We start from the raw sequence: 10,360 nt of genomic DNA, 5'->3' as shown, positions 1-10,360 counted from the left end.
TTCTACATTTGTAAGGCTGGCCTCAAATCTGTGATTCTCCTCTCTGATCCTCCCAGATACTAGAATTACAGCTTTGCTTCACCACACCAGGCTAAAGGTTACTTTTCATTGAAATAATATTCACATATAATTAAAAGATAGATAATAAGTGCATAAAATCTTGTTTCTGGTTATATGGATATCTATATACCTGGACTGGTTAACTATAAAACACATAGAAATCTCAAATGTATCCATGAGCTGTTAAGAAACCAAGGACTCTGGTCAAAACCTTTGTTCTTCAGCTTTTTTCCCTAAATACATTTAATTTGAGTGTCAGTTTTTTCAATGTACAGAACTTGGAATAAATGTTAAATTTCAGAGTCTGAATCAAAACATATAATTGAACACTGCTATAAAGCTGGTTCCCTACCAGTTATTGTACTTTATTTGTAGGAGTGAACTATAAATATCCTTCCCTAACTGAGTACCATTTCAGAACTGACTGTATAGAAACTTAGCACAAAGAGTATTTTAAAACTTACTCTTGAGAACTTGAAATATAACCTTAAATTTGTCATCATGCATATTTACAGCCTATAGCCATTATATAATTTAACAGCATGAATTCACATTAATAAATGGTCCAATTTAAAAAAAACCTCAAGTGAAAATTTTCGTTAAAAATATCTTAAATTCAGTCTTTTTTAAGATGGATGTAGAATTAAATACAAATTCTCATGGAAAAAGCCAACTTCAACCTAGAATCAAAGAATTTACACAGGCCAGAAACAAGTAAAATGAACAAATTATGTGCAAAAGTCTCAATACATATAAAGGTATCACATCATGGGCAAATATAGTACAAAATATATATGGCTGAATCATACCAACACAGGCATGGATGCAGGAATCATACCAACACGTGGCATGGAGTGTAATTTACTATAGGATAGATGAATGGAAACTGCCTAGGATTAAACCTAACAAAATATATGTACAACATTTGTGAAGACATTTTATACTGCTATACTACAGTACTTGAGAAACCTACATGAATGAAGAAATATATCATGTTTATAGATGAAGAGATAATGGTATCACCATGTTTCTTAGTTTAATCTATTGATTCAATGCAATCTTAATCAAGACCTAGAAAATGCTTCTGAGGGAACTTAAATTCTAAAATGCACATAAAAAAGCAGAGTTAAGAAAAGTCAGGTTACTTCTTTAACTTAAAAATGTGACCAGGCTTGCTTTACTAGATACTAAAACTTAATTCTAAACTACAATAATTATGTCTGTAAAGCAGTGAGGACAATAGTAAAAAATATTAAGTGATATAACAATGGGTGTAAATACAGAAATTATTTTTTGTGTTTAAAACAGTTTTATATTTTTTATCTTTTTATTGGTTCATGGCAGTCATATATCTTGATGGAGTACAAGATGGTAGAGACATACATGCACACATTACCCAATTAGCCCTTACCAAATTCCCACCCCATTCCCTCCCCTCCTCCCTTCTCATGTTTGGCTTAGTGATTGACTTTGATATGTTTGTTAAAGAACATCATGAACATTAGAGAATTTCCCTCTTTCCCTTTCCTATCCCTTCAGGTCACCTTGACAGAGCTGAAGCTGCAGATCATTTCAGAAGGAACTATCTTCACTAAATGGACATGCACATTTTAGTAAAATCTCTGACAATATTTTTAAATAAATATATTATTTTATTGCCTAATTAGTTGATGTGAAATAGAAATGGGTGATAAGGACAATTGTAAGCTGCAAAATACATAGGTCACCAGATTTCCATGACATAGAATGACTTTAGAAATATACATTGTTTTATCCAGTTGAGAAAAATATAAGTTATAGTTTCTTGCCCAAATGAAAGGAAAATATATGATAAAATCAAATAATTTGGATTGAAAATGAGAGACTGTATATTACGATCTCTTCATTCTTTAGACTACATAAATCAGGAACTACAGAGTATGTTTCTCAGCCTCAGACAGGCTGTAGTTGGACAGAGAAGATTTGACTCAGGATTTTCTAATTCTCAGGTAGATGCTTTCTACCACAACACAATATCCAGAAGTGGTTAAATCATCGAATGTCAGAGATAAATGACAGCTTAGCACATTAGAGAATTTGAAATAAATGGTCTAAGAAACAGATATATAGATGTTAACCTAAGAGTAGATTTACTTTTCTGGAAGAGATAAGGATGAGTGTTCATAACTGATATAAAATAATTCTTGTCTACATAAGTGAACAAGTCAAACTTTTACTAAAATATGTAAGTCACTGATGAGTCAGTAGTCTCCACTAATGGTGAACAAGTTGTTATGACTGGATATGTAATCCTCTCTGCCTGTCTCTCCCAATTATTGTTATTTCAGATTTAGTAAGTTAATTTGAGACTTATTTAGAACTTCTATAATACTACTGGACCTTTCAGTGTCTCTAATATATGTGAAAAATATGTGACTAACATTCCATCCATAGAACATGAATACATGCATTCTTTATAATAAAAATGTAGAAATATGAAATTTTACACATATTACATTTTAAATTTTAAAAATGTTACTCCAGAATTTTAAAATAATACTATGTTTCTAATAAAATGCTTATGAAGTCAGTTTTTTAAAAGTTAGATAAAGTATTATTAGGAAAATGCCATTTAATGCATGAATGAGAAGCTTACGTTTTTTTCTACTTTCTAAATAATTTGAATATTGATCTTTAAATATGAGGGTGGCTTGATTTAGATTTATTTTCTTAGTAGAACTAATCCTCAAAAATGAATATGTTAAATAGAGAATATAGTGTAATATTTTTAATTCACATTTAAAATATAATCTCAGCTCAGTGATTTATAGAATTTAAAATTATTTAATAAGTTTTTTCATGATCCTAACCTTTTCATCAAAGACAACCATTTATTAATGTCCCTTGGCAGAATAAAAATGGATTGGTCCAAGATTAACAGTTTCTGAGCCCCATGGATTCAAAACATCTCAACTTCTGGAAAGCTCTCTGCCATTGAAGCTTTCACTGTTCATCTGACCATAGCAGAACCCTATTTCTTACCTCTGCCCTAGCTGGAAAACTAGTGAACAATAATATTGTGGGTCTCCCATGGACTGCAAAGGAAATTCCTGTGCACTGTAATCAGAATATTCTTTCCACTGTGAATACTGAGAGACTATATATTTATATGAGGGGTTTTTTCCATTTTGTATCTTAATATAATTTGTCCTCAGATTCAAAAAACTGGAATTTCTTTCCAGATCAATCATTCATTAAGAAATAAGGAGAACCATTCCTTTGGCATAGAGCCTGTGGGTTGCCTACTTAAAAAATTTCACACATATGATATTAAGCATATTTTTCATGTTTTTATGACTTTTTAAAAAAAAAGCTTATACAATATTTGTTAAATCACTCAGATTCTGACACTCAAAGATTGGTGCAACTCTTAAGTCATCAAAAATCAAGTTGTCAGGAATTTCTGAGATGGCTATACTGGAGAAACTGTAGCTGATTGACATTCCTACTAAGAACAAGTGAAAAAAAGAAAGACATAAAATTCCAAAGGAAGAGATTTGTTTGAAGTCACTGAAGTTGCTAAGGCTCTAAGGACACAAGAGGCCAAGACCCATCAGAGAAGTGAACCACAAAGCTTACATCCAGGGAACAGGTTTCCAGTGGAGCATTTGCTGTAGAGACTGAGAAACTAGGCAAGAGGCAGTAGCTAACACACACACACACACACACACACACACACACACACACACGCACACACACACACACGCACACACACACACACGCACACACACACCACATTTTGGTAAACTCATAAGATATATATAGGGAAAATATGATAGAATCAAGAGACAAAAACAGGAGTAAGTTATCCAGGACTTAAAAGGCAAAATCCAAGAGAGAAGATAGAAAAAAAAAAAGTTACAATTAAAAGTGATTCTTGAAGTATTTGTTCAAGTTTATGTTCAGAGAGAAGAAAACACTGAGAAGAAAGTAGAAGTACTTAAAAAAAAAAAAGTCTCAGAGCCTGGCATGGTGGTGCACGCTTGTAATCCCAGCATTCGGGAAGCTGAGACCAGAGGATGGAGGTTCACTGTCAGTCTCAGATACTCAGTGAGGCCCTCTGCAACTCAAGGAGACCCTTTTTCAAAATAAAGAATAAAAAAATCAGGCTGGGGGTGTAGCTCTGAGGTAGAATGCCCCTGGGTTCCATCCCTAATACCTCAAAAAAAAAAAAGAAAAGAAAAGAAAAAGAAAACCTCAGAGAAGTATACAGAAGTTTCTTAAGTGCTAAGAAAATAAAAGTTGAAGATAGGATCCTATCATAAAGAAAGGGTCTAAGTAAATACCCTAGAATTTCAGTTGGTGCTCCAAAATAGTACTTGTGAAACAGTGGATAAATTGACAAAATTACAAAAGTTATACAAAAATTATAATTTATCATACTGATATATTCTAATCTTTGCCCAACTCAGGTTCTCCACCAGAGAACAGAATAAACTCTTTCTGGAGATAATACCAACACTGGGTCTTATATAACATTCAAAAAAATCTCCAGCTTCTAGAAAGAAATAGACCTAAAGATCATACAGTTATTCAGATTGAGAGCCACAGAATTTGTTAATATATAAATGGAATATTTTAGAGTAAAAGCTCAAGATTTAAAAAATTCAATAATTAAATATAATTAAAATAATTAAAATTAGGAAATTTAAATGTTAAATTGATTTTAATATTAGACAAAGCAAAATATAAAATTCATAAACCTAAATATAGACCCATAGAAAATATTCAATCTGAAGTACGTAGATGAAAAGAAAAATAAAAAGGAAGGAACAAAAAGGAACATCAGAGAAACTTGGGTCATTATAAAAAGAAAACATATATATTTATCTATATTTAGAGTCTCATAAGCAGGAGACAGAACATAAGACAAAAGTTTTCAAAAAGCTATTGTCTAAAATCCAAATTCAACAAAAATAATTAAGTCCCAAATCCAAAAGTACTATGGAACCCAAGCAAGATAGATTCACCACATTAATAAAGAAGGAAAGTCACAGGATGAGGGCAAGAGATGCAAGAAAAATCTGATAAATTCAACAGTTTTAATAAGAACACGGAGGAAACAATGACAGAAGCCAAACTTTCTTAACTTGATAAAAATATTTATAAAAACTGATAGCAAATGGCACATACATTCATGAAATGTTGAAAGCTTTTCCTTGAGATCAGACATAATATATCCATTATCATTTCTATTTGACATTATACAGGAAATCAAGAAAAAAGAGAACAAAGCCATCAATGGGTGTAAAAGACTAAAACTTTTCTTATTTATAGAAAATAAAATACAGAAAATTCTAATATACAGATTAAATAATTATAAGTAATGCCAGGTGTGGTAGCACACACTTGTAATCCCAGCATTTCGTAGGCAGAGATAGGAGGATCGAAGTTTACGGACATCCTCATCTACTTAGTAAAGCCCTTTGCAACTTAGCGAGACCCTGCTTCAAATAAAGGATTAAAAAATAGGGCTGGGGGTGTAGCTCCGAGGTCAAATGTCCCTAATTTTATATAATTATAAATAATTATAATTAGAGCAAATACACTTAAAGAGTATATTATATGGCCAATGCACAAAAGTCACACATGTATTTATAAAAGTTAGAAAATAAAAAATATCACCTATGATAAAATATTGAATACCTTAGAATAAATTTAATGTTAGCTACATCGAATTTGAAGGAGAAACTACAAAATATCATTAACAAACTAAAGACAAATAAGGGCATAAGCCATATATACAAAGACTTGATATTGTAAAAATATTTGTTAATTCAAAATTTAACAATAGAAAAAGTTTAGTCTCAATCGAAGCCCTGCAAGATTATTTTTATGTGTTTATAGACATGGAAACTAACAAGAAGGTTCTAAACCTTACTTGAAAATTCAGTCAAGAATGTCAATCTAGTCGGTTGTGGTGGCCCATTCCTATAATCCTAGTCCTTGGGAGGCTGGAGGATCACAAAGCTCTCAGCAATTTAGTGAGGCCTGCTTTTCAAATAAAAATTAAAATTGATGTGGGTGTGTAGCTCTGAGGTAGAATGCCTCTGGGATCATAATACTCCCCAGTAGCCCCCACACATACACAGAATAGACAGCTTATTTTTGAAGTAAGGTTTAATGATACCTACTATTAGATATCTAAACTTATTTTAAACACAGTACACTACTAGTGCAAGCAAGACAAATGGACCAGAATAGAGTTCAGAAACTGTGTCTCAAACCAGTGTCAAATCAATCTTAGGGTTGAGAGGAAAAAAGAAGAGTCTAAAATCACAAGGTCAGACATATTTGGGATCCTTGTCCTCCTGGATCCACACTTCCTTCAGGATCTTCATCATTATAAATGTTCTCTGCCATCTGCCATACTTGGCATGATATTATCTTCTGATACAGAACAAATCACCCAAATTTCATTGGGTTCCAGGAGCAATCGGATATTTTGGCAGTGTGACCACAATGAATAAACAACAATTCTGGGGGGCCATCTTCTGTGGATTGTTTCCTCTCCAATTTTACTTAAATCCTAGACATTCAGTCTACGATCAGTACCACTGGAAGCTAAAATAGTCTCATTTTGAGGTGACCACTGAACCTGGAATATTTCATCCTTATGTGATTCAAAGGAATGCAACTTAAGTTTCAGATTTCTCAGATCCTATAAGGCAACAGTCTTGTCAGCTGATCCTGTAGCAAGAATTAATTCACTATAGGAATTGAAAAGCGGCAGTTCACTTCCTCAGTGTGAGCATCAACTGAATGGCTTGGCTTGGAAATATTGTTTGAACAAGTATCCCAAATTATAAGTTTCTGATCATCAGCAATTGACCCAAACAGAGACTCATGGAGCAGATGCCAGGAAACATCCTTCTACTACTGCTGTATGTCCTGTAAAGATGGTCTTTGCATCAACCAATTTTCTTTCCTTTGGAATGACACTGATGTCCCATAGGCAGATGGTATGGTATCCTGGGGTTGTACATTGCAGGAGAAAGACAAATACGACAGTTTGGATCTGGATGTTGTCCAGAAGCTCCTGTGTTGAAGGCTCTGTCTTCAGTGCAGCAGTGCTCAGAGGTGGACTTGGGGAGGTGGCTGGATCCTCAGGGCTCTCACCCCATCAGTGGATTAATTCACTTATTGCTATATACACAACTGGGAGATAGTGCAGAAAGTAGACGATGGGGGGGTACAGAGCCTGGAGAGGAATTTCCTGTACCTGGCCCACTCCTCCCTCTCTCTGTGGCTTTTCTTTACTAATGTCCTTCTACCATGATGCTCTTCCTCATCTCAGTCCCAGAGCAGTCCCATGACTGCTGACCATGGACTGAAACATCTAAATCCATGAATCAGAATTATCTTTTCCTTCTTTAAGTTGCTTTTCTCAGGTATTGTCACCATAACAAAAGCCAACAGTAAAGAATGAAGTTTAGATTGTTTTGGCAGAGAACAGTCTAAGAGATTAATGACATTCTTGCAGTAGGAAAGTGGCCAAGGAGCCATGTATCAAGGGGATGGGAACCCTGGATTGTGTGATTTTGGATGAGATGTCTGAGTTTTTCTTTAAATGTAGTAGGAAGCTATGAAAGACCTATGGCAAAATGTTAAAATTGAGTAATTAACTACTAAACAATATGAAAGGTTGATTGAAGAAAAAGGAGTGGACATGGGCCTTCCATTTAGGATCTGAAGTATCTCAGGCAAGCCGTAATGGGGACCAGGATGAGAATATGGACAGTAAAATTGAAAAGAAGCAGTTCCATGTCAGATCTACTTGGGAAAAATAGATTCTTTGAGCTTCATTTTCACCTATGGTAAATGAGAGTAATAGTATCTCTTTAATAGGTTGTTAAAATGTAAAAGGAGTTGTAACCACTATTTTTAATAAGGAACAAATTCTGTTCAGCTGGAAAAATAAGGACGTTCATATGGCATCCTAAACTGTCTGGAGGGATGACTGCTTTCTATCTCATCAGTGAAGAAGCTTGCCCATGTTTCCTCAGGGCTCAAGGTTTTCTGGGTACACCATATCCCAAGTTGGTCTGAACTTCCATCCTTAAGAATAGTTCCTATTAACTTTGATTCTGTGTGGAACAGTGGCAGAGTTTATATATCTATTCATTATGGATTCATAGGGAATGTACATAAACATTATGGAGCCTCTACTATGTATTTCACATATATTTAGTATTATTATGCCTTTTTTTATTAACTGAGACTTGTGTACAGTAATTAATGTGCTGAAAGCTACCAATGACATTAAATTCTAGGTCTGCATGATTTCAATGGCCAACTTTTCACAATTTCTTTTCACCCATTTTTCCATTTAGATTTTTCCCTTGTCAATGATTCTAGAGTGAAAGGGCTTTATTCTACCTAGAGTAGCCTGAATTTTGCCTTCTGATCTTATCTAATAGCCAAATTGCACAATCTTGCCTTCTAGCCCTGCAGTCTCCTGCTATCCTTTACCTGTCTGCTTCTAAGTGCATCCTCCAAATCCACTAAAACTAAAATATTCTTTAGTTTTAGTATTTTAGATATAGCTAACAAAATGTTGGCATTATCTATGCTATACTTTGCGATTCATCTGGTTCTAGATTTATAGCTCACATTCCACTATCCTCTGCATCTGTTACCAAAGCAACAAATCTGGATATTTTCTCCAATGCCCCCGCATGCCTTATTCTTTTGATGGGGAGGGTTATCCTGAAACCATCTCTGTTCTTTTGCAGCCTTCAACTATCACACTCCCTGTAAAACTTGGATTGTTTCTAGCTACTTAAGTTGTTAGCCTCATTACTCTATTTTAAAAGTGTAAGAGAAAATCTCTATTTTAAAAGCATAAAACAAAACCCGTGTTTAGTTCAAATCCATAAATGTTTACTGAGCATCCGTTATGTGGAAAAAATTATACTTCAAAGAAATAATAAGACAGGGCTGGGTGCAGTGGTGCATGCCTGTAAACCAAGCTGCTACTTGGGAGGTTGAGGCAGCCTAGACGACTTAGCAAGAGCCAGTTTCAAAAAGAAAAAGCTTAAAATTCAAAAAATAATTTTAAAGAAGGTTGGAATGTAGCTCAGTAGTAGAGTGCTTGTTAAGTTTGCATGAGGCGCAGGGTTCAAGTTCTAGTAATACAAGAAATAGGAAGACAGAGTAATTCCTTCTCTCTGGTGCTTGAATCTACATATTTTCCAAAATAGAAACTCTATATTTTTTTCAAAAAATTTAGTTGGATTTATGCCAGTTGGGAGAAATTTTATTCAAATGCTAATTTTTTTAATATGAAAAAAAGAAAAATTAACTTTAATTATAATAATATCTGGTTAAATGAATCAAAATTATTAGACCAATCTGTATTTGAAAAAATAACCTCAATTATTTTTAATGTTTTTAAGAAACTACAGAGTGGTACTTATAATAACTTATCCGTACGTAAATGTATTATGCTGATGTTTTCAGGCGAAATCCCAAATCCTTGGATTTGATTAGAAACATCAGGCTACCGTAAGTTAGAAGAGCAAATACATTCTTTGCTGGAAATGAAGGGAGTGGCTCTGGTCCCAGTTAGGTCAGCCAAGAGCTAAAGGGAGGAGAAAGATTGGAGCAGGAATCAGAATTTATTAAACCATATTGTATGCATTTAAAAAGCATATTTTATGTTATTTCTTCCAGGTAGAAAGAAGAAAAAGCTGGTAACAATTTACACTGATGTTTAGACCCATCCCCAAGAGCATTTGTTAATTTGGAGGAATAACAAAAGGATCAAGTTTTTACTTATTTTATAAAGTTTTGTGAGTATAGTTTTCAAGTTAGAACTATGAACTGGGCCTCAGTTTCTTCATTTTTATGCAACATATATTCAGGCCTCACTATCCAGTCACTGCAGATATAAAGGGTCGACATTAATTCCCAAAACCATGCTCCAAAACCCCTTTGTTTGTCTGCAAGAAAACTGATGCCTGTGAGCCACTGAGTTTTTTCCCCTAGGGACAGTGAAGCTGAGACTGGGTTGCTGGAGCCATAGATATGATTGCTCTGGGATCATCCCAAGAAGGTCATCGGGTGTTAGTAAACCTTGGACAACAGTATCTGCCTTCTTTATACCCTTACAAAAATTAAAACGAACACAGGAGACTAAGACAAGAGAACCCTGAGTTCAAAGCCAGCCTCAGGAAGTTAGTGAGTCTCTTCACAACTTAGGGAGATACTGTTTCCAAATAAAAAATAAAATATGACTGAGGGTATAGCTCAGAAATAG

The 10,360-nt window shown here is 34.2% G+C and overlaps 1 pseudogene across 1 annotated transcript in view; it reads right to left on the bottom strand.

Annotated features, from left to right (window-relative positions):
- Positions 1-6,375: 6,375 nt before the first annotated feature.
- The window catches only part of LOC308266789 (histone-binding protein RBBP4-like), a 91,398-nt pseudogene continuing 87,413 nt past the window's right edge, over positions 6,376-10,360 (bottom strand). Inside the window, exon 4 of the transcript in view lies at positions 6,376-7,213. The product of the transcript in view is annotated as a histone-binding protein RBBP4-like (transcript). The remainder of the gene's footprint in view (positions 7,214-10,360) is intronic.

The sequence above is a fragment of the Muscardinus avellanarius genome (genome assembly GCF_963383645.1).
Source record: "Muscardinus avellanarius genome assembly, chromosome: 9".
Classification (NCBI taxonomy): domain Eukaryota; kingdom Metazoa; phylum Chordata; class Mammalia; order Rodentia; family Gliridae; genus Muscardinus; species Muscardinus avellanarius.
Note: the sequence above shows the minus strand (reverse complement) of the source record. Positions and strands in the feature narration are given on the sequence as shown.